The sequence below is a fragment of the Micropterus salmoides genome, unplaced genomic scaffold (assembly GCF_014851395.1).
Source record: "Micropterus salmoides isolate LMB-PRFRI ecotype aquatic unplaced genomic scaffold, ASM1485139v1 Ms_hic_scaffold_4, whole genome shotgun sequence".
Lineage (NCBI taxonomy): Eukaryota > Metazoa > Chordata > Actinopteri > Centrarchiformes > Centrarchidae > Micropterus > Micropterus salmoides.
The window spans coordinates 12,579,015-12,603,786 of record NW_024043372.1 but is presented as its reverse complement, the minus strand read 5'-3'; the positions used below and the strand labels follow the sequence as shown (position 1 = coordinate 12,603,786).

Sequence of the window (24,772 nt, the reverse complement as noted above, 5' to 3'; positions counted from 1 at the left end):
TGGATCTACTTAGAATTATGAGAAGGGCAAAACCTGTCTGTTTACAAAGAGATGTTCCGTGTTTACTTTATGCACATTCAATGTGTCTGTTATTGCCACTTTATTATAGAAGTTAAATTAATGAATATTCTCAACTGAAACATATAAAAGGATGTTTAATGTGCACAAGAAAGCAGGGTGTAGCCGAGGTGTTGTTTTGTGTCGAGTCTCTCTTCACCTATACATCTGATTGACTTTTTTTCAAGCGTGCAGACCATTCTAATATTTAGGGAGTGGTTTGTTGATGTTTGAAGGAGATCTAGTGAATGTTTCTGTTTTAATAGAAAATAAACAGCAAAGCCATTGGGGAAGATGTGATCCAGAAGGAACTGCGTACATATTGTAGACTCGGGTTGCTACCAATGCTACAAACAGAGTGTCTTATTCCTGAGAAGTACACGTCCCTTCCACTCCACTCAACCCGCCTGCCCTTACAAACGCATCCCACCTGAAAAAAGCTTAAGATGTGTTCTCTTTGAATAAATATGTGTTGTGCAGAACAGTCCCTACATCGATACTCCATCATATTTTTTTAACACTTTACATTAAAAAATTTCACAGCTCCAGCCAAAGCATTTTATAGTCTAATCAGTGCTGCAAAAGAAACATTATAAATACAAACAAGGATACATCTGGAATAAATGTATATTTATTTTCGACAGATTTTTCTCTCTTCATCTTCTGAGACTCGAGCAGCTGCTGGATGGTGAAGCCAGCCAGGAAAACTTTTAGAGATGTGTTGTAGCTCTCCTCTAACAGATGGGCAGGAGGGGCTCTCTAATTGACACTCCAGCATGTTGATGCTGCACAGCAGATCAATACGAAGGTAGAGGAAGACTGCCCTCAGGAAAATGAACACAGAAAGCAGGGCTAAGCTCCACACAAGGATTGGAGAGCTTAGAAGTGGCTGCCACTATGTTTCTAGTCAAAGGAAAAAATGATTGATGAGTGCCTTAAAAGAACATCAGTAAGAATGGGTCAAAGTTTTAATGTTGTTCGTTCACATCCGTAAGTGGTCTGTCACTTATATCTTAATTTTTGTAACAGCAAAACCAGAAAACTGCAACAGCAACTAGCAATAGCTTGACATCTGTCACGGATCGGCTTTTTCAGCAGGTCAACCCGGCCTGAAAAATTCTGACAAACATTCAACGTTTTGTTTAAGCAGCAGTTTTACTGTATTATTGCTGGAAGCTGCATTGCCATTTGCAGTATCATATTGTGCAGCAATAATTGTGTGTATAAAATGGCCATTATAATTTTTTGTCCAAGGTCCAAGGTGATGTCTTCAAATGTCTCTTTTTTTTTTTTTAACCACCCATATTCAGTATACAATGACATAAAAGCAGCAAATCCTTACAGTGGAGGAACAAAAACTGGAGGATGGTTGTCATTTTTGCTTGAAAAATGACTGAAACGGGTAATTATCTAAATTTTTGTTCATTCATTTTCCATCAGTCAACTGTTTCTGCTCTAACGTTCTTAGAACAATGTAAGACGATATCTCATCAAATCAAGGATCATTATTTTGCAAATGTGCAACATTTTACATACGTCTATTTTTTTGTTGAGAGATAGGAATGTATCAAGAAGTGTGTGGATTTCCATCACTGCACAACTGCTACTACAGTATGTTCATAATTTTACCAGAGCACACAGGCCTTCATGCATCACTACGGAAAAAGTCTTGATGGACAGAGTCTTTATTACCAGCTGTCACGCTATGCATTTGAGACAAAGAGCAATCTTGATAGCAGTTTATGTCACACTTCACAATAGAAAAGAGCCTCTGCTGCTGCAATGATCTGTGCAGCCTGTGTGTGGGGTTTCTTCTCTCTTGTTTCAACGTTTTTTTAAGCTGCAGCACCTCAGCAAAGCCTTGCAGCGGCTGAGCAGTGTTTCTCTCCATAAATACTTAACAATAACATCAGAGCTGGCTATAGTGCAGACTGCAATCAAGTGAATTATAGAAAACTTCAGCTAAAGCTTTCAACACAATATGTCAAATCAGCTGACCACATGTTTTAGTTTGCTACAATTAAGACACTTGTTTTTATTCTGTATTACCATAAGCATATTTGTACAAGACAGGTGTAAATGCTGCTGAAGAGCCAGGATGCAATTAATCAGAATCAATTTCCACAGTAATTCCTTATCCATATTTTACTCAGTTTGATCATCTTTGCAATACTGAGAGGGAAATCAGCAGGAATAAGATAATCAGAAGCCTATATCAGTATCAATTTTAGTACGTTTCAACAGCACGTTCCCCAGAGCACTCTAATTTCTGACTTGTACTAAATGTAAAGATCGTTTCAGTGCTGAAATTCAATACAGAAGACAGCTACTTATATCTAGTTACAGTGTGAGAGATGTCCTCATTGCTTGGTTTGTTAGAAATCTTGTGTCTAAATCTACTGATGTGCAGTATTATTTGGGTATATGTGTCTTAGTTTTAAGTCTCAACTATATGTACACCAGACCTTGAAGGACTGTAGCTAAGCAACTAATCATTTTCACTATCTATTCATATTTTTCTTCAAATAATAAGCAATTGTTTTGTATATAAAAATCAATAGAATTGTGAAAAAAAACTCATCACAAATTCGATATTAATTTTACAATAGAAAAGCATCCACGTTTCAAAAGTTGGAACCTTTTAAAGAACGTTTGTAGTTTTTGATTGATAAGTAATAATCAAAACATATGCAGATTAATTGTTTCAGCGTGTGAAGCTAAAAAATAAATAACTGAAGTAATACACAGGTTAATAACCGTGGGATCATGTCCAGCATGATGTATGTATTTTGCACATCACTGTCAGAGATGTCTACTGGGAAAAACATTTTCACTGAAGAGAAAATGATTGAAATGATCCCAATCTCTTTCCCTTGACATCTGATGTGGTTTGTCACTGTTGGATATGAAGAGAGACGGGAGCGGGGAGCTTGAATATTATAAATCTGGGGCACATTAATTACAGAAAGAGCAAAATGCAGTTGACAGATGTGATTTATTTAGAACCCTGAGATATGTGGTAAATCTTGCTAAGATACACGATATTATGCAATAGCTGACTGTGGCCGTTTGATTTCCCTTCGCTGAGAACCCTGAGGAAACACGGGTGCAATTTATCTCTTGAAATATCAACTTTATGACAACCACACCAGAGAGCTGCTCCATTTCTGTGCCAGCTACAGACATTTTAGGACATGCAAACAAGGCTTGTTAACACGAGGCCAGAGCATTTCCAACACGGCAAATGTAATGTGCTGTTCTGAAGATACGGTAAGTGATTTGGAAGACAAGGTTGAGAACGGGGGGGGCGGGGGGGGTAAAATGGGCCATCCCTAGATTTTTTGTTTACTTGCACTGGATGCTTTTCTGTGCAGGCTAATGCAGGGCTAAGATCACTGAGCAGCATCTAGCAGGAGATAAATGGACTGAAATGTGAGAACAAGCCCTGATTCTCAGAAATCTCATGCTGCTTAAAAAGGATGAGGATGATATGAGGGGGAAACCATGGGGGAGCCAGAGGGGAGTGTTTACTTCCGGTTCACTGACTGAGTGATTCAATGACTAACAGCTTGCTATAATGATGAAATACACACCCATTTTCATCACTTCCCACCCTTCGACTTTACACAGTCTTACTATTTATTCACTGAGTCTCCTATGCTCTTGTTTGGGCTCTCCCTTCAGGAAAAAAAGAACTCTACTTTGTATTCATCACCGCTACCGGGTTTCCTACCTATAAAGCTTTCAATTCCTACCCATCATCGCATGCACTCCTTGGGGCCTGGATTGAATATGATTCAGAGGGCAGGCTTGAATCTTGAATCTACAGGTTAAAATACATCCAAACGTCCTGGTCTCTCAAAGCCTCTGGCGCTGAAGGCTGCCTTCTCACTCGCTCACTCCCTTGTTAATGGTCCAGTGAAAAGATGGCATGAGGTGAACCATCTCCAGCCTCCTGTTGACTCTAAACGGTACTTGGTAATGATGCCTACCACACTTCATCTTGTGGGTCATATACACTTTTTTTTATACTTAGTATGTACAGAGCTGGAATGTGAGAGACAGACTATATCACAAGCCATCACTGTGTAGCGTGTCCTACAAAATGTGTGTGTGTGTGTTTGTGTGTGTGTGGGGGGGGTCACAGTCGATACAGAAGGCTGCTACTTCTCAGACACATTGATTTACTGTATCTGTTGAGCTAGACCTGCCTGCCTGTCAGGATTAAGGAATTTGTCTTATCAATCCTGTGCCCCTGAGAGACCTATTTCCAACAGAATCGCTAGAAGCTGCAGCATATGGAAAACTAGGGCATATCAGCAAGAATGAGTGGTTTGGAAGTACAGCCTGTGTTTGTTTGATTTTTGAAGATAATGAGAACAACTCGATGTTCTGTCACACAAACATCAAGTGCCTGAGTGAAAGCTGCGGTTGAGGTTCGCGTCTCAATCTGACCTCAAATCTGCTTACTAAGTCTCAAGTGAAGTGTTCGAAGACCAGAGCCACCACCTGCATCACCTTCACAAAACTGTTACTTTTAGTCTCCTGCAGCTAATACAAAATGTATAAGACACAGCGGACTCCAGGGAGTGAATCCAGACCAAGAAAGCTACAGAATGGCCTGATTATGTGAAAATCCAACTGTCTGCACCCATTACTTATCTTGGAACACACCAGGCACACAACCAAGGATTGCAACAGAGGATCGTGGGTTTTGAAATTAACTAACAGTGGGAGACAACAAGGAAAACAGATAATAACAAACAGCTCATCGTATTCCACATGTCAAACAAATCTAAAATAAAAGGAACAAGCAAAAACTCTCACTGAACCATCTTTTCTGAAATACAGAACAAAATAGTTGAAAAAATGCTAGAATGTAGGAAGAAATGCCTTACCAAAACATGTCACAATCCAGCCTTAGTCCAACGTTCAGAGCCTCTGCCCATTAATTTTAATACAGTCACCTGCTGGGGCTGTCCCACAGTGCTTCACTCCCCCCTCCCCTTCTATTTTGAATCTGACTGTGAGGAATACTTTAATCTAAAGAACTGAGAGAGTTTGTGCTGAAACAACAAACCCACATAACATTCAGCCTGTTTCTTGTGCAACTCAGAATGATGTTTAAATTATATTTAGATCTTTTTTCAAGCCAAAGAAAATAAGAAGTGCACATCATACACATGCATGACACCATCTTAAAAGTCAGTACAGTGTAGCTTTTTATCAGAGCACAGATCGGCAGTGTGATTAATACAATTTTAATTCACAGATTACATTTTTAAAAAATACAAATGTCTCAGTGTATCTATCAACTACATTACTTACACACCATCCCTCACGCCAAAGCAAATATCCCATGTACAGTGTTGCTTTAAAACAAAACAAGGATGAACATTTCTAGACCATCTGTATAACCTACAATTCAATTCTTCAACTTAATCCCACAAGGGGCGATTAATTAAGAGCAGCATGTTTGCAACAGTACATAACACACAATATTCAACATTCACAACATACAAGCAGCCAGCATGTTCTGTATGTTGTCACACACAATCACGCATTAAACAGGTGACTTAACAACTAATTTATCCAGCCCAAGGCTTCAACACAGTGACTGTAACTTGGTGTACCGTTAACACAAATCCAGCCAAAACAGGAACCTTACAATTAAGCAGTACCGTAACAACCGTAACAGCCGCCCAGTTCATCGACAGTCCCGCGGCGGGCTGTTCCACCTTCAGTACGTTAAATCCTAACAAACAAGACAGGCGCTTCACTCACCAGTTATTTGTAGAAAAGGACACGTGTTTCCTTCATGGCGGAATAGAGTTGAATAGTGTCATAATTTTCCACTGACTGGACTTTAGTTGTAAGTTACTAAAGCAGTAGAGTCCATCGATATTTTAGCTAACGTTAACCTTATGTGGCCAGGTCGGCGCTGTTTCTTCTCAGCTGCCGCAATTTCCGACTACTTAGGCTGTGTTTAATCAACAGTAATTTTGGTATGTAGAATTTCATTAAAAACTCTCCCAACTATCTACCCCGCCCAGCTGCTTCCTGCTATAGTTAAGTAACGTTAGCTAAAAAGTAACTGCTAATATAGTTAACGTAGTTAATGTTAAAACGTTGGTTGTTTAATTGGTTATTTACTGAAAGTCTCTTTATGACAATACCGTACAGTATTGTGTTTTAATTAAAATAAGCTAACTTCACCGGGCTTCCTCTGGCATGGCATTGAAATTTACTGGCAGTGAACACACGTTTCTTCCAGGGGGCGCTGTTTCACCATAAACAGACATTCAATGATAACTGTGGAAGGAGGACCACAAATATGAGCTGACAAATTATTTAATATATTTAAATGAAAATAATAGCTTGAACAATATAGCTTAGGAAACCCTGCTTTGTTTTTTTTTTGCCCTTGATGAAAGACAGTTATTTTGTTAATTAGCCGGCTTTGAGCAAACATGCTTACATTGCATAAAATAGTCTCTCTGGAAGGTCAGTTTTATTACAGTGATGATTTTTTTTAATTTAACCCTTCCTTTAAATTACCATGTATTCAGGTGGTTAGAAACACTACTCTAAGCAAATGATATAATGTTTGTCTCATGTCAAGAGCTGAAACGATTTGATTAATCAATTGTTTGTCAACTGAAAATTATAATCGATAATAGTTTAGCCGTTTCAGTAAGAAGCAAAATGCCACAGTCTGTGATTGCGGGTTTCCACTGTGAGGAGTTGCTGCTTTCTTTAATGTAATATGATTGTAGACTAGACTAAATATATTCATATTTCGGGTTTGGACAAATGGTTGGATAAAACAAGGAATTTGTACATTTTACAATGTAGATTATCATAGGTAATCAATTAATAATTAGTTGCAACCCTATTTATAGCCAGGACAACTTTATAAGCTACTGAATGGTGTTAGCATAGATTGTGTTAGCTGTGTAAGTGTTTTTCTGCCCCCTACTGAACAGAATTTACTGAATTAATGCAGCCTTTTCTTTCAGCAGAAAATACTGGAACTATAGGCTGTTCTACAGAGAGGCATTTTATAATGTATGTGGTGTGTATTTTCTTGTGCAAAATTGATTAAATTATACTGCCCATTCAAGAGTGTGAACACCTGTTCCTTAACCTAAAAACTCTCACACCGTCATAATGAATTCTTGGTGTAGTAAAAACTTTTTCTTTTTGCGTTAAGAAAATGAGTGGAGATTTAATTTTTGTGCCTTTTTAAAGAAGAAAGCTCTCGTTATCTTTTAAACTCTTGTGTGAAACCGACAAACAAAGGTTCTCAGAAGTGCAGATGAGCAGTGTACAGCCCACAGGTCCTATGAGACCTGCAGCAGATGTTGGCAGTGCGGGGTCTTCTTCTGAAATTGGCTGGCATGGGCACTCACCATGTATGAAGTGTGTAGGCTGCAAAGCTTTCTGTTAGTAGCTTTAGCTCTCCACACGTGCAGCAAAATGGTAACCTGCAACACTTCCTAAGTTATATAGCTGATGTCTTTGCTACAGCGAACCAGCAGAATTTGACAGAATTTGTCAATAAGGACTCTGAAATGTTCTGGTGACATGTGACAGCAACTCGTCCAGACTTGAGCTGAATTCAAGCTTTATAAAAATGGATTGTGAGAGGTGGGGGTTGCAGCAGAAGCCCCTGCAAGTTGTAAAAAAACAGGCCGACAGACTGTAAGCCACTGACATGATAATATGACATTATTGGTTCTGTAGGGACAGATGATTGGATAAGATGATGTTTTGCTTGAATGGGGATTGACAGAGCCCAAGACCCTTGTACTGTCAATAACATTGATTTTAAAGGTTATTTGCATCGACACTGTTTGAGATGGGCCTAATAAAATAAAGGTTGCAATTTGTGTCAGACTGTACAATATCCATTTTTAGGGTTGTGAAATTGTACGATGGATGTCTGACTGTTTTTTTTTTCAACAATTAGGAAAAAAATGCATTCACACTAGATAATAATACCACTATATACCACTTATTCATACCAGATTCTGATCAGTTGATTTGAGACTTTGGCGTATCTAAAATTTTGTGCAGTCTATCTTTGTTTGGCAAAGCTCCAAATCTGCCAACAACATGTCTCACCGTGTGAACGATTCCACCCTTATTTCTCTCAGGACTATCAATTTTCTTCTGTGACAGCCCAAAACTGCACCGTTAATAGGTGCCTTAAGTTAGAATCTGTTCCAAAATGTAACCGGTTGTCAGACTTCAACTGTGATAAAAAACTTACATGAAGATTCAGAGAGAATAATACTGTTGGTACAGAGACTATCCTGACTGACAACCATGACAAATATGGGTCCAACCTAAGTATTTCCATTGCAACTTTTGAAAGAAGAGAAAGGGACGAAGAAAGAAAACAAATATCAGAAATCCCCAATATAACAGCCTACAAGAGAGAATAATGCTCACTTGAACTTCACAGCCAATCACAGGTCTTTACAAGTGTGTAATTGCTATGTGACACTTTGGAAGACAGGACAATAATGGAATCTCAAAATGAGATTATCTGAATGAAAAAGAAAGGGACATTGTTAGAGGTGAATGATGTCTCTTCCAGGAAATAATTCTGCCTCTGTGCCTGCATTCATGTCACAATTCAAACATCAGTTTACACTGCCACAATGTCACAAGTTGCCCTGAACACTGTAACAAGTCTACAGGGGCAGGAGAGAAGGATGTCACTGACAGTTTTGTAGAGTGCAAAGCTTGACTACTAATGAGATGGGATTTTTTTCCTACTGGTGGCAAATATAACAACTCATTTCCTATACAAAAATAACATGGCAGTGTTTCTGATTAAGACTTGATTTGTGTTCTTGTTGTGCACAGATAGCCTAGTATTAATTCTCCATTTATTTATTCATTTTTATTTACTTAAGCATTACTGAAGTTGTGACTGTTTTGTTTTATATTGTGCAGCCTTTAGAGTGCCTCATGAAACATTTCTGATAATTTTTCCTTTTACTTCAAACTGACCACTTAATTAGTTGCTAATAAACTGTCACAACCTTAACCAACTTATACATTTTCTTTACCCATTCATAGCCCAATATGTCTAACAAAGATAAATTTGGAAATCCAGTTGGAAGATGGCACTGTATTGTCAGTATCGGAGGTAATTACCAAACAAGGGAAATGACTGTCAGGAAATCAATTTAATTTTAAAATGTTAGCCCCACTTATTAAACTGCCATCCAATTTGCTGTGATGAGTGTAAGCGTTTAACTATACAAGCGCATCAGCTCAAGCCCTGCATCCGCATGCAAAACAATAATGCTTGTGAATACAAAAGTGTTTCTTATGCAACGAAGTGTGGCTGATGAGATATGCATAAATTCATGAACAGGTGTAATGTGTTCTGTAAAAACTTGAAATGGTCTTTCAGCACAAAGTGAGAGTGATTGCAAATTATTTATGTTAATTTTACATGCAGACACTGCCACACAAAGGACTCTTTTACAACAAGCTTGTATCTAGAATAACACCTGTAATAACAGATTTTTCTAAGTGTTGACATTTTTATTTTGAATGACTGCGCTGACTTGATGAAGCCAGATATAATTTTAAATTACTGTGTGGACACGTTCACAGCTACTTATAGAGAAACTAGACAAAGCTTGCACAATATATAGTTTCCCAGTTCTTATTCGGTGGTAATAGAGCCACCGCTCTCTAAATAATGTAACAGGACTCTGTTGCATAAACTATTGCTATATAAATAGCTACTGTATAATAAATAATATATGCTATATAATTATGTCATATAAATAAAACAAAACTAAGAGTACACTACGATGATAGCGGCTCTATGAGGTTGTACTTTGTCACCAGTGCTTTGACCTTAATGCTAATGTCAGTGTGCTAACATAATCACAATGACAATCCCAACATGTTTAACAGGTATAAAGTTACCATGGTCACCATCTCAGTTTAGCATATTGACATGCTAATATTTGAGACTGTTATGGAGTAACCCCAACTCAGAGACAGAGTGAAAATCAATGCACAATGTCACTTAGCATTGTTTAATATTGGAATTTGGTTTTATCAGTTGTAAACCCCCCAGGATAAGCACGCCAACATGCATATCGTCTCTTGCACTGTTTAATTTTTGGCAATTTGTTTTATAGTTGTAAAAATATAGTTTTTAAATTTTAGTATTGTAAAAGTTTTTTAATTTTATTTTTTATTGTTAGTGTTATGTTTAATGTCACTTATCACTTTACTTTATTCCATGCTATCCATTTGCTGCTGTAATGTTTGAAATTTCTCACCTGTGAAACAAATGAAGGCTGATATTATCTTGTCTTATCTTATTAGCAGTGAACTCAAAGTATAGCCTAGCTGATAGGAATGTCATTAGCATAGACCAAACTATCAGACAAACTTGACATTTTAAATCTTATGGTTGCACCAGAGGGAAGGTCAGGTGATCACACATTAAGATATTTTTCTGGTAACCATTAATGTCTGTACAACATTTGTGCCAGTCCATCAAGTAGATGTTGAGATATTTCAATGGATGAGTGAAAACTCTGACCTGTTGGTGGCAATATGTAAAGACAAGGGTTTACCAAAGACAGCAGGATATATTCTCTGAGGAACATTACTGTCTGTACAAAATGCCATGGCAATCCATCCTATAAATAAGATGAAATTAGATATTTAAGTCTGGACCAAAGTGGAACAATGCCAATTGACTGATGGTCCCATCCCTACAGAGCCACACAGCTAATGTACCTAAATATAGGTGTGTGTGTGTATATATATATATATATATATATATATATATATATATATATATAACAGGTATCAGGTAAGCCAGTTGTTTTCTTCACTTGCCTTCGCTCACTCAGTGCACCTTCCTCAGCTTATAAAATAGCCAGCAGGATAACAAAGGAAGAGGAGAAGAAAATCAATGTAATTGAACACTGTGTGGTCGCTGCGATAGTGAGTGTAGATACAATTCTCTAATGTCAGAAAGGAACAACGTGCAGAAGCCTCATCCTGCACTTACATGAGCCGGTGAGAACGGAACAAATTCCAAAATCTAAAGTGCCAAAATTTCATGGTATAAAGTCTGAGTGTATGAAACCTGCAGCATGCAAAATAAAAGAAGTGCCAGAGACAGATCACGCTTTTGCTGCAATCCTAGTTGTCATGGAGATGATAGTAACTTGTCGTAATGTCAGGGTTTGATGTTGCTCATTAGGTCTGTAATGATTTGTGGATAGATTGTAGGTGTGGGAGCTTTGTCTCATTTGAAGCCATACGCTGGCAGCCAGGGCACTTCAGACACTCAGTGTTTACTGAGAGATCCAAACTATTTTATTACTCCTAATGTTATAATTTACATTCTGTTTGTGGACCGTAATGGATCCATTGTTGCACATCTTCTCTTTTTGTTGAGCAGAATAATCAATGGTTTAAATGTTTTTGATCATACTGCACACTATAATTGTGTTAATGATGACATTACTATCAGTATAGGTATTAGTAGCAGTAGTATTACTATTATCATAATAACTACTGACAGTGTTGTAAGTTTTTGACTTATGATAAAACATATCTAGCAGGTGGTTTTAGAAGTTAAAATTTTTTGCCTGTGCCATTGAGAAATTCTGGCAGGGGATTTGCTTTTATGCCTCACAGTTTGATTCCATAACTCCCTAACTGAACATCTGTCAAGAATTTTCAGCAGTGTGACAATGTGATTGCAAAAACAGTAAATATTTCAGTTGATATTTCAGCTACAGTATGCAGTATTTATTGCAAATCTAATGAGAGCACTAGATTACATTTTAGAGAGATTTCATTTAAAAACAAATTTGTTGTATTTTTCTATGGCTGCAATCCAATGTTATTGAGACTACACTGATTAACCCTGTTTACTCAAATTAAATTCTGGTGTTGGGTACCCACAGAAGTAACAAGTCAAAATCTGAGTCAAAGATGCTCCTTAATTAGTAGCAAGTGAGTGTTCTGATCAGAGAAAACTGGACCCAGCAATGTTTCTTCTGCCAGCTATGAGATTTTGTCTTTTCTGTTCCATTAAAGCAATCGCAGACTGGCCAGTATTGCTGTGTGCAACACATGTCTTCTCAAGGCATGATTTTTCGGTAGTGAACTTTAAATTGTCGAAATAGTTACCTGTTGTTGTCAATTGGAGCCGTCATCTCTCTCAAGTGTATGTGAACCCACACATTATATGTTTACCACAGCATCTGCAACGTTGACAGCCAATGACAAGACTTACACTATTTTCATGGAGTTCTCCAAACCAAGCAGGAATGCACATGTTTCTCTGCCTCGAATTGTAGGTCTTATGAATTTTTAAGTGTGCATCGTGGTGACATACAGAAGTTCTTGGCATATAAAATCATATAGTTTGGGCCCCGAGGCGTCCTGTTCCAGCCCCGGTCCTTTCCCTTTGACATTAAGACCAGAACATGCTCCCTCACAGGAAAAGCCCAGCTTCTGCCTTTTAATGAAATGTGTTCATCATCACCTTGTCAGCAACAGTGTGTGACTACGACAGGTTGACGCCACTTAGTCTCCCCAAGGGGAGCACCGGCTGTCATACAGAATTTGCAGTCCTGCCATTTTACCTTAACAGACAAACCAACCTGGACAGGACAGGAGAGCGGGGCCACATAATGGGCCCTCCAGTTGTCTTTCCCCCTAAAACATTTGAATTGGATGACATTTGTGTCTTATTTGATTCCTTAGCTGCATCTTGTTCTGCTGTGCTAGTCATTCGGTGTTTACACCAACAGATGAATCACCGCATTGCTTTCACCGTCATTCATCGCCCGCGCCATCACATCACAATCCTCGAAAGGCCCTCAAAGGTCAGTGTGGCGGAGATGACCGGTCTCTCCCTTGGTTGCTACAAGCGAGTGCTTTTGCTTTGCCCCAGTTCCCGTGCATGGGTGAGCCCTGATCGCAGGAGTAAGGGGGGTTACAGTAATGCTAGCTGACATCTTGAGAAGCTGTGATTGCTTAGAGGGCTTTGTGGGCGGGCTGGGTGGACGGTGTGGCTGGCAGCGGAGGGATAGGGGCCGTGTCTCACAAGGACCTTTAACAGCCTTTTAAAAGCACTGAGAGAGCCGGCCTGACGGCAGCCACTCACAGGAGAGAAATTGCTGACAGAGCTAAAGGGAGGGAGGGCGGTTGGGAAGAGGGGAGAAGGAGCACACAGCAGTTCCTGGAATGCTTTTGAGTTCATCACGTAGTCCTGTGATCCCCGGGATGATCTAGGCACGCCACAACTTAATTGCCCTAACTGTAGTCACTGTGCAATTACAACCATTTGCACTAAATAATTCACCAGGTGCAACCGCTGAGATAACATCCAGCACTCATGGAATGCACTTCTGCAAGCTTTTCCAGGACAGCCTATTACACCACTTTAGTCTTTGTCAGGTCTGCCTGGCCACTGAGATAGAAACATCCTGCATTACAATCCTATGACCTGGTACCACTCACAGCAAGCTCACAGAGTGCTGTGTTTGACCTATAAAGGTTTGACTAAATTGGCTAATACTATGCTCTGTATCACTGAATCCTCTGTTTCTGAGGACAATCATCCATCGCCAGACGGGGGGAAAAAAAGACATTATCCAAAAAGAACACTAAAGTCCTGGGAAGCTTTATTACTCTCATTTCTTCAATAACTCCCTCAGACTTCCAGTTGCGTGCCATATTTCATCTCGGCACTGAAGAATGAGTTTTCTGACAGTGAACATGAGAAATGCAAGAGACTCAATGGGCACTGCTGGAGGGGGGAAGCCTACCCACAGAAGATCACAGCAGTGGCAATGAATGCATCAGAAAACACTGCTGTAGGCGAGCATAAGTCAACAGTGCCTAATGTGAGCCTTTGGTATGCATGATGTTAAATAGATTGTGAAAATGCTCTTTTCATGACTAAGATGGAGCTTTTCATTAATCCTAGAGCTGAACCTGCCTCCGCAAAACAACGAGCATCCCTCGCGGGAAAGACAAAACACCCACGGTGGGCTACAGGGATCTCAGAAGAGCTCTCATAAAGCCCATGGACACACTCTCTTTGCATCCGCCCCCTTAGCTGTGCTTGTATTTATGATTTACATGTTTGTAGATCTATGTAATACATCACATGTGTAGCATGCTCTAATAAGCGTCTGTATTCCCGAGCATGTATCATTTTGTCTGTGTCTATGTGTATACGTGCCTTTCAATACCATGCATGTATGCTTCTGCGCTCTACGTGCAAAGTGTAGGTGGATGTGGTTGAGACAGATATTCAAAGAACTTAAATCATATTCTGCCTTTTATGTGTACATGCACAGCAGTTGGTCAGAGGAGAGGAGATACAGGTTTTTAGATTTTATTTTAGGCACCCCCTGTTAATGATAACCACATGTAGAGGATTAAAGCAATTGCACAGAGATTCAGTAAATACTCACATGTTGAAGTCTGCTCAGGCTACTTTTTATTTTTCTACGATATGAAAAATAGGACAGAAATAACTTGCAATCCTCAATTTAGCACAAATCCCTCTCTGCTTGTTCCTTCCCTTCGCTCTACCTTCCTTCCTTCCTTAGCTCTCACTCATCGTCAACCGCTTATCCTGTGTACAGGGTCGCGGGTGGATGGTGTCAATCCCAGCTGACATCGGCCGAAAGGCGGGGTAGACCCAGAACAGTTCGCCAGTCCATCGCAGGGCAAACAGATATACAAACAACCACTCAAACACACGCCTAAGGGCAATCTAGAGTCAACAATCAGTCTGGCCTCTATGTTTTTGGATGGTGGGAGGAAGCTGGAGCACCCGGACAAAACCCATGCAGACACAGGGAGAAGATGCAAACCCCACACAGAAAGGCCTGGGATGACCAAGCTTCAAACCCACGACCTTCTTGCTGTAAGGCGACAGTGCTAACCACTGCACCACCCCTGCCGCCCCTTTCTTAGTTCTATCTTCCATAAATTAAAAGTCAACGTCACGAGAATGTGTGCATGTGCAAAACACATTCATACACATTTATTTGCGACCCTAATTTGAAACCTAAATTGCAGTGCTGGAGTTGCAATTGAGGGTAGATTATCACATAAATTGAGTTACGCCACTTTGCCTTTGTGTGCCTGCATGTACATCTACACCAGTGATTGGAAGTTTCACTTTAATTTTCCCGTGCCACTGGTACCTGTGAACAGTGCACTGCAGATTCAAAATATAACAGGTTTCACTGTCAAACTGTCATCCTGTCATGCTTTGTTAAAAAGACAGCAGAGACAGTTTAATCAGCTGTTGCAAAGTTAAATACATCGCCACAAGACAGTGGATTCAGACTTCATGTTGGTGCCCAAAGAAACTAATTCTAGGGCACATCAGTCATATAGCAGATATAAAGCTCTCTTCATGTTCTGTCGATTCTCCAGAACCTGCACCACACTAATCTTCAATCATCATAACAAGCCCAGCAATCTATTTCTGAGCAGAGCCATTTTTTGAATCAAACACCTTCCTCCCAGCCAGCAGACTGTGACCATGAGAACCGGAGCTGTCTGCAGGTAACGGCCCAGGCAGCCATGCTGATGTCAGAGCCAATAATTGCTGCCACATTATCATCACCTGTGTTGATAAGTGAGGGCTGCATAGAAATCTCGTCTGGTACAGAGGGAGTCATTGTAGAAACCAACCTGAACCCTGCATCGACTGCCATTAAAATTATTTTCTTGCTGACCCAATTGGGAGTCAAGCAATAGAATGGCAAGACGGCTAAAAGTTGTGCATCTGCAAGGCTTCATTATAAATTGCTGTAACCACCTGACCTCAGATCCACTCAACAAGCATGTCACCTTAAGTGTGTTGAATAAATAGTTTCATGTAGAGCTAAAAAAAGTGGAATATATCATTGAGACTTGTGGTCATTATACAGGAAAACATTCGGGAAGATATTTGCATTGCAATATAGGCATGCCGCAATATATGTGTGCACTGGGCTACATCGAAACCAGTGCCGGTGCAGTTTGAATTACATTTGGGTACCATTAGCAGTGCCTTAAAAAGGTGTTGGGCCATCACAACACAGCTCCTTGGTAGAGACTCTGCTGTGGAATGCAGAGACACCATTCTTCCAAAAGATATTTCCTCATTTGGTGCTTTGAGGATGATGCTGGAGAGTAGCATGTTACAAAATCTACTCCTGCAACATTGTCTCATGGAAATAATTTTTCTATACAAGAAAGTATCAAAAGCAATATGCTGAGAGAAGCATAATGAAAGGTAATCAACATCAATGGGCGTAAATTTCCTCTAACAGTTAGGTTTTTTGTAAACAAGAAATTTCTCAAGAGCAATTTTTGAAGTAATACAGCCACAATTGTACATGTGTAAGATATTTGTACACAGAGGAAAGCAGTTCCACAACTTCTGAAGCGATTCAAACTTTGTTCTCTCCCACCGGACTTGTGTGTGTAAATGAAAGGGGGAAAGCAGGCAGTGGACCAAACCACTGTGAGGCAAGGGAGGGGGAGGTAAATGTTTATACACTTAAAACACCTTTCTTTGCCCATTTTCGTTTGTTTTGTTTTACTACTTGCACAGTTATTTTAAGTATATATCATATTATTTAATGATATTTTTAGGGGGGAGGACAACCCTCAGATGGGGTAGGTCCTGACAGCATGAAACACGAGACATGTTGCGTTTACTTTATTAACATTTGAACAGATCTACAGTCTTTCCCTAACCTTTACCAAAGTAACACTCAACACACAAATTGCCACTATAATCTTGTCTCATATTGCAATCGCAATATCTGTCAAAATAATCCCAATATGATTTTTTTTTTTATATCGCTGAACCTTACTGAAAATGTACTTGGAAAAAATAATTCCCAAAATGCTAGATACAGCTTTTGTCCCTCATTTGTTTGGTTGCATATACATTTGCTATCAATCGACTAGTACCATATATTGGGATTTTAGGTAAGTACTGGTGCATGTGTTTAGTGTCTACAGGCACATTTCAGTGGGTAGGAGCCACACATTCCCTTTGTAGGCTGTGGTGGTTGATCTCAATAGGTGACAAACAAGTTTATTGTTTTCACTTTAGTATGATGGAGAATGTGGGTGACTTTTCCTCGATTTCTGAAGGGTTTTGTGATTAGTGCATGAATACCCCTGCATCTGTATCTATTCAAGGAAGACTATGGTTGAGTATATAGTTAAATGTGATTGCCTTCTGCTGTGGCTATGCTTGATCACACCAATGCTCAGATGTCAAGATTGGTGTCTCATTTTGTCACAGGCGATCCTCTGCATTTCCTTTGCATTTTTGTTTGTTCCTCCCCTCATTTTGGTCCACTAAAAGATTTTCCTTTAATTTGTCCATGAAGCTGCTTTAATCAACATTTTTATATTAACAATGGATCAAATGACGGATGAAATGGATGAAAATGATGGAGAATGTGAAAGGGGTCGCTTGTAGTGATGAACCCACAGAAAATTATCAACAGACTCTGCAGACCCAACACTAAATAGCAGCGTTACGACTGCAGAGGTATTTTTATTTTTTTTGTGCTATCAATGTGTTCTCTCTCCATCAGCTTGAATGACGGCATTTGATGTGTGACAGTTGTGCCGTGATCGGCTCATTCCTGATACCACTTGAAGGTTTGGGTACACTGGGCCAGGATTGCGATGGTGCTGTACAGGGCACAACTCAGGCCACGCTCGTTCCTGTTTCAAATGTTTTGGGTATAGTCTGTAAGAGCCACACTGATGCTTTTGTGTTTGTAGAGTTTGTAGCTAGGGAGGTAAGTCACTGTAATTAGATTTCTTTGTTTTTTACAAGGTTATATTTGTCATACCTTCAGATTTGTTTGTTTGTTATTTTGGACTTTACCTACGGTGAAGCTAAATCCTACAGCTATACGTTTAAAAAAAAAAAAAGCTTTGTAAATAAACACATCACACTATATTATGTTGGATTCGGGGCTCAGACGCGTCAACGCATAACAGATTTACTAGCCTGCAAACAGCAACTAAAGAGCCAGCAGAGTTGGTGTAGCTCAAGTTAAAGAGTTAAAAAGAGTTTGAATATTGGACTTAAAGTCATCGGGTGGACACAAACATGACTCCAAATAAATTCTTATGTTGCTCCATGTCTGCTATATCTGTAAATAAGCGAATGTTTGCTATCACATTTATAGGTGATGAGACATGCATTCGAGATGACTGCGGCGGACTTTCGCAGACTTGATAGTCTAACGTGAGCTGCAGGGGCGGGGGAATAAAAACGGCGCCGTCAAGTCGGACACAATCTACCTGCGTGAGCTTACTGTGACCTGAGATCAATTACTGAATGTAGTTCCAACTATGTGCAGCCGCAGAAAAGCAACTGCGGCCGCCTGACTCGGCACCTACAGCCGCCTTGCTCCCGCGAGGTTATAATGTCATGTGACATGGTGACGTTTTGCAGCGCCGGCGAAAGCGGTCACAATTTCTAACCAGCATGCCTTATTTTAAGTCCAGCATGCATCACATTAAGTCAGCGCCACGCACCTATTTTGTCACGCCTATGTGTTCATAGTTTCTTCTGCTGACCCCAAGTGGCCATAAAATTAATTACTGCTAGCTGAAAACATTGTCCCTGAAAACTGCTGCTGAAAACATTGTTTTTGCCAACCTCTAGTGTTTTAACGTGTCACTCTGCTGCAGTGATATAGAAGTGTAGCCTACTCTAGGGTGTGTGCAGTGAACTGTGACATCACTGTTGGGTGTGGTTACAGGTGCACAGGTACACAGAGTGGCGAAACACTGCTTTCCAGTCTGGTCTTAAACTTACTTGCAAGTATTTACTACTTTTGCAGGAACCTGAAAGAGATGTTCTCTTGCTATTGTTATGTCACAAAACGATTTTTGGTTCACCACAATGATTTTTAGACTGGTATTGCGGGACAAGCATGGTTCAATTACAGGGGGTGGTCCAGTCCGGCCCACCACACGCTGGAGGAGACACTGTAAGTTAATGTCAGTAGTTAGCTATCTAGCTTATTTAATACATTAACTTTCCTAACTTCAGAGTTTAGTAATTAGCATTTCTTTTAATTAAAATGAGCTATGTGATGTTAGCTAGCCTGTCATTTCATCACTACTATATCCATATTTTATCTAATTGTCAGCTAACACTGGTGCTTAGGCATGAGCAGTGAAATTGAGGATTAGTTAAAGTAGATACACATTTTGACATCAATATGTAGTTTATTATTTCATTTTAAGTATTTGCTTTCTACAATAAGCATCATATTTGTTTTCACAGTTTTACCTGACTAGGTAAATGTTAAAATCCAGGTTTGTTATTGCAAATGTATTCAGTTTTATTTATATAGCCCCAATTCATAACAAAATGCATCTCATTGCACTTTTTGTATAGAGCAGGACTAGACAGTACTCTGTTTAATATTATTTCTAGAGACCCAAAAATTCACAATTCCCCAAAGGTGTATGACTACTGCTTTATTGAACGCAGGTTACATTTCATTCACAGTCAACATAAGCAGGAGGAAAGGAGGTATTTGCTAAAAAAAAAGTTGAAACTTAAAACTTGAAATGATAATAATTAAGAATTAGATATGATAACGCAGACTGTATTTAATGATAGTGTCTTTGGTTCCGGTTCAACATTGTGTGGGTCTGTTCTGAGAGGTCATGATGGTCTGCTGTTGTGTGTCTGACTTTTTGGCAGTTTTGCTGTAGAATAGTGACCTCTGACTAGAAGTTGTTGTGTGGTATGGGACCCCCATTAACTGGTGTAATGAATTTTATTCATCACCATCTAGAGACTGCACAAATTAGTTAAATATGTAAAGATATTGTAAGCTTTGTAAAATTTTAGTTTACTGAAGCCCATGCCTGCGCTGTACTGGGTTTTCTTTTTGACCTGGAAAAAAAGGTGACCCCCCCGGTTGTCACTGTTTAATTCGCACCCTGGGGACAAGAGCACTGAAAAACCCAACTATACAGGTTTACACAGACAGACTTAATAAAACACATACATTTCAAATTAAATACATTCGATATATGTTAAAAAAAATCTTTGAGAAAAAAATGGAAACATCACTAAAAGCACCTTAGTTGTGCTGGGTTTTAAAGGTAGCGAAGAGGAGAAATAAAGTATGTCTAAATATGGTTTCTGAAAAGCTGGTGCCTGACAGCTGCTTTTTTTCTATTATTTCACTATGCAGGTGCCATACAGAAGCACTGAAATCAGCAAACATTACACAACCGTGCATGAACAGCAGGAAAAGACAACATAGGTGATAGTTTTGGGAAATAGGAGGCAACTGTTACTGGTAACACCAGCACTGTCACATCTCCAATGTCTTCTATCTTTGGAACTGTCACTCTTTGGGCGGAAAAGAAGGGAACACAAGACACACTCTACAGCTCACTTCTATGGTAGCCATAATTTCATGTCAACAAAACCTGTCAACAGGTGCTGCCCATTCAAATATGTTGTCTTGCCCACGTCTACCAGTTAATGCAATTTATTATGCAAAGGGGGGGAAATAGTGGGAGGCAAAGGTGGTGGTTTGGAGGGTGGCATGAAGGTCCTGAGGGGAGCTGAGGGCTATGAGAGGTAGGGAAGATCTTACATCTTGTTTTTTTGGATTTTACTTTGTGTGATGTATGGTAATGATGATGTGGGTGGTGGTGGCGCATAGATAAGATGCTTGCCTTTGGGGTGGGAGACCTGGGTTCAATTCCAACTGTGACCCATCCACCTATGTGTCCCTGAGCAAGACACTTTAACCCGTAGTTGCTCCAGAGGCGTGTGACCTCTGACATGTATAACAATTGTAAGTTGGATAAAAGCATCAGCTAAATGAATAAATGTAATAATCAAAGGGCTCTTTACTCACACATTGGTTTCCTCCCTCATGGGTTTAATGACATCCATCTCTACTTTGACGGACATCAGAATTTTAATTTCAACCCAAAAAAGTGATGATTAGTCATGTTATCAATATGTATCATTATCTATTGTGTATTTCAGTGAATACTTTTATATTTAAAGCAGCTATGGCTGTGTGATGTGAAAGGTGTCACCTGTAGACATGAAGCCACAGAGAATCACCTGATTCTGCAGTTCTCCTCAGATCTACGAACTATGCCCCTTTCAGCTCATTGTATTGGTTTTACGGCTGTTTTGGTTCACTCCCACCACTCTCATCATTTTACGGCTGCAGCAGGCTGCTGCTTACACAGAAAATGCTCTAAAAACTCATTGTATGCGACTTGTCCAGCTCCAAACAGCAGCCAGATCCCGCTAACGACTCCTTTGTGATCATAGTGGAGCACTTAGCAGCCAAAGAGCCAGATATTTCCCTCAGGAGACCAAAAACAGATCTATAAGAGAAGTACTATTCAACTTACATTAGCCAGGTGATCTGAAACACAACTCCAAATGAATGATAATGTTGCTTTGTGTCTGCTGAATCTGTAAAAAGGTTTCCACTACCATCCAAGTGGCCAAAAAAACCCCACCTATAATTGCAAGTTTTTGTTAAGTTGTGAAATGTCATCAGTGTGTGATGTTTAATGCATTCAACATTTAACTTTATAATGAAAAGGTGATATTTCCCTCTTTGTGTGCCCTTTTGTAGTCCACCTGTCTCATTCACTACTAAACTACTACTACAAACTACAGTGTGTGGTTCCCTGCAATCTTGGGTTCCCAGAATGTCTTTTGACAACCCCCAGAGAAGCAAAGTATGACTATGTTACTGTAATTTGCAGCAAATATGGAGCTGTGAGCACATCAGTACAACTAGCTGTTCAGCTTGTGAACACGTGGCTTTGTCTGTGATCTTGGTTGTCCCTTTTACTCTTGAAATGCAGTATTTTTCCCACTGCATTTTGGTCTGCTGAGGCCACTTATGGTGGAGAAAGTAAAAGCGAAAGAGTGATAGTACCCGTTCTGTGATGTAGGCCCAGTGCTATGGTGGCTATAGTGTTGCTCTCCTTGTAATTTGTGTCTTTTTAATGTATTCCTTCATTTCTTCCTATAGGTCATTTTCTCATTGTAATACACTGTATACATTTGACTTTACACTAAAAAATGTCCCGTCTTATGTCATCAAGTATGTTCACATTGTTGTACAGTATGCTGCTTTATTAAAACTTGAACAAAAAATAGAGTCTAAGAAATATTAAAATGATAATACTTTTTTAAAAAGGGAAAGGTTTTTCATTGTAGATGCATTGCAAAAATACTAATGTGTCACCACATCTTTTGTGTTTGGATGAATGTGAAAAATACATCACAAACAACAAAATGCCCCAAACTGCGGCCCCAAAAAATGTACATTGACAATAGCTGCATTCATGGATAAAAAGTGTTGTGAGTTGAATTTTTACTGCAATAGAGGTGTTTATTCATTATTCATATAAAAGGACACCAAAGCGCATTTCCCTTCTATCAATCTGACTGGAATATAACAATCTTCCAGATGTGTATATTGTTTGTAATAAAGAGCAAAAGAAAGTTTAGTCAGGTTAAAAGTCAGTTTGAATACATTTTGGTGATTGACAATTCATCCGACAGAAGGAAAACCCTGCGTGGTGCTCCAAGTAAGTTCAAGTAAACTCTAAGAATTACTTGAAAATATTGTTTCACTCGTGTCTGGAACTCCTGGCGTGGACTGATTGAAGAAACGGACTCAGGCATGTAGGGAACATGAAATGAACTTGAGTAACGGTGAATGTAACTTGATGACAGATTCACAGGCGAGAGGCAAGATGCTCTCACAACCCTAGTGCAAGATAATGTGTATAATCCACTGCAGAGATGTTAAGTGCACTCATTTCACACTCCATTTCACACAACGCTGCCCTAGGAAGAATCTGTGTGTATGATGACTCAGGAAATGCACAACATCACTCTTCTGGATCTTGCTGTTGTTGTTTCTCTCCTTTGTTAATAACTTGAAATCCAATCGTTTTCCCACAATATTTCAGAATTAATGATATGTCAAAAATATAATAAGGACCGAATCCATGTTATGTGTGAAATTCATACTAGTCAATGGAAGTCAATATTTGGTAGCAAATTACTTCAAAAGATGAATTACCAACATTAAAATGCTATTTGAAGGTCTCATTTCTACCTGTTGCTTTACTCTAAATTTACAACCTAATGCACAAAAGTGAAACAGATAGAAAGACAATACTGTCTGTTCTTATGTGATTACCTGTTAAAAGGACAGACACTGAATTTCCATCCATCAGCCTAAGAATGGGACATCCTCTCAGTGTCAATGGACCATTATAATGCAGAATAAATGGTCTCCATGAACTCCTGATGCAATTCATACACATCTCGTATTTATTATCTTAATTGTCATAGACTTTGATCTATTTGAAAACATTTTTATACACTATTAACAAATAAAATACAAAAAACTCATTACAGGGATAAAATGTGGTCAGCTAATTGTAGGATGTTTTCCTGAAAACCTGACAAATTTCCAAATTAAGAAATTCATAGATGCTTCTAGATGCATATAGAAAGGAAATACATCTGTGTGTGTGTGTACGTGCATGTGTTTTGTGCATGGATACATATGCTAATGCAACATGAGGGCATAAATTAGTGCGGGGATTGTCATTTAGTCATGTATTTATACTTTTTACATAGGTATTTACCTACTCGTTTATTTTATTTCAGGATAAGTGGCCTGGTTTTCATTAACTGAGCATGCTGTGTCTGTAGTGTAGCCATGTTTTTTTCATTCCCCCTGTCTTTCTATGGGATTATTTGGAAAACCTCCCCAGCGAGCAGATGGAGTCTGCCGGGAGGAGAATGAAGATGGAACCTGGGCTCTTTACACTGCACATACATTTCCCCATTTCCAGCACAATCTTTTGTAAAAGGGAACAACAGAGGTCTATCGGGAATTTAACCACGGGTCTGTTTTGGGAAGTGCACATGTTTGTTTATTGCAGTCTTGCTCCTAGATCCATGCAGCAGTAGCTACAGTAAAAGATGTGGTTACTGGAGAGTGGCTACCCCCCCCCCCCCCCCCGGAATAATTTCAGTCACTTTAATCATCATGGGCTCCATCAAGTGAATGCGATGTGTTCATTATTTGACCCCTTTGCCAACCAAGTGAAAAGCAGCGAAGCATTTCAATTCTGGGGCAAGAAAATCTACAGTATGCTGGTGTGTCCTTGTTTATTATTAAGCAGAGGCAGTACAGTATATCCTCATAGCTGCTTACACTCTGGCCCACGACATAACACGAGAACTTAGCAGCAGGCAAACCAGGGGTCTTATGCTGAGTCTGCACTTGCTAAACTAACTCGGAGGATATGATAAGCCAGGCAAAGCTTGGAAAAGTAAGTCTAGGGCTGTTTGAATAAGCCCTGCACCTCTCTGCCAGCTACAATCTACACACAGTATTCCTCCCAATCTCTCTCTGGGGAAGATTTCTTAAGCACGCTTTGTAGCTAGATCCAGGTAGGCTATCAGTCACAGCGGTTGTGAAGAACATGCCAACAAGAATAACCCAACGTAAGACATAAAATCTATCTCGTGGGAGCTCAGAGGCTGGACAAGATTGAATTAAAATCTCTCTTTTGCTGAGTCAGACTCTTTAGATAATTACCCACT

At 39.5% G+C, this 24,772-nt stretch overlaps 1 protein-coding gene across 2 annotated transcripts in view; it reads right to left on the bottom strand.

The window, feature by feature from the left end:
- LOC119885944 (metabotropic glutamate receptor 4-like) overlaps positions 1 to 24,772 on the bottom strand; it is a 180,402-nt gene that overhangs the window by 154,072 nt on the left and 1,558 nt on the right. Inside the window, exon 1 of one of the 2 annotated variants that reach the window (XM_038696317.1) lies at positions 5,842 to 6,268. The exons of the other annotated variant lie outside the window; for it this stretch is intronic. The gene's annotated coding sequence lies outside the window, so the exon portion shown is untranslated. Of the gene's footprint in view, positions 1 to 5,841; positions 6,269 to 24,772 lie in introns of those variants that run through there. 2 annotated transcript variants of the gene reach the window in all.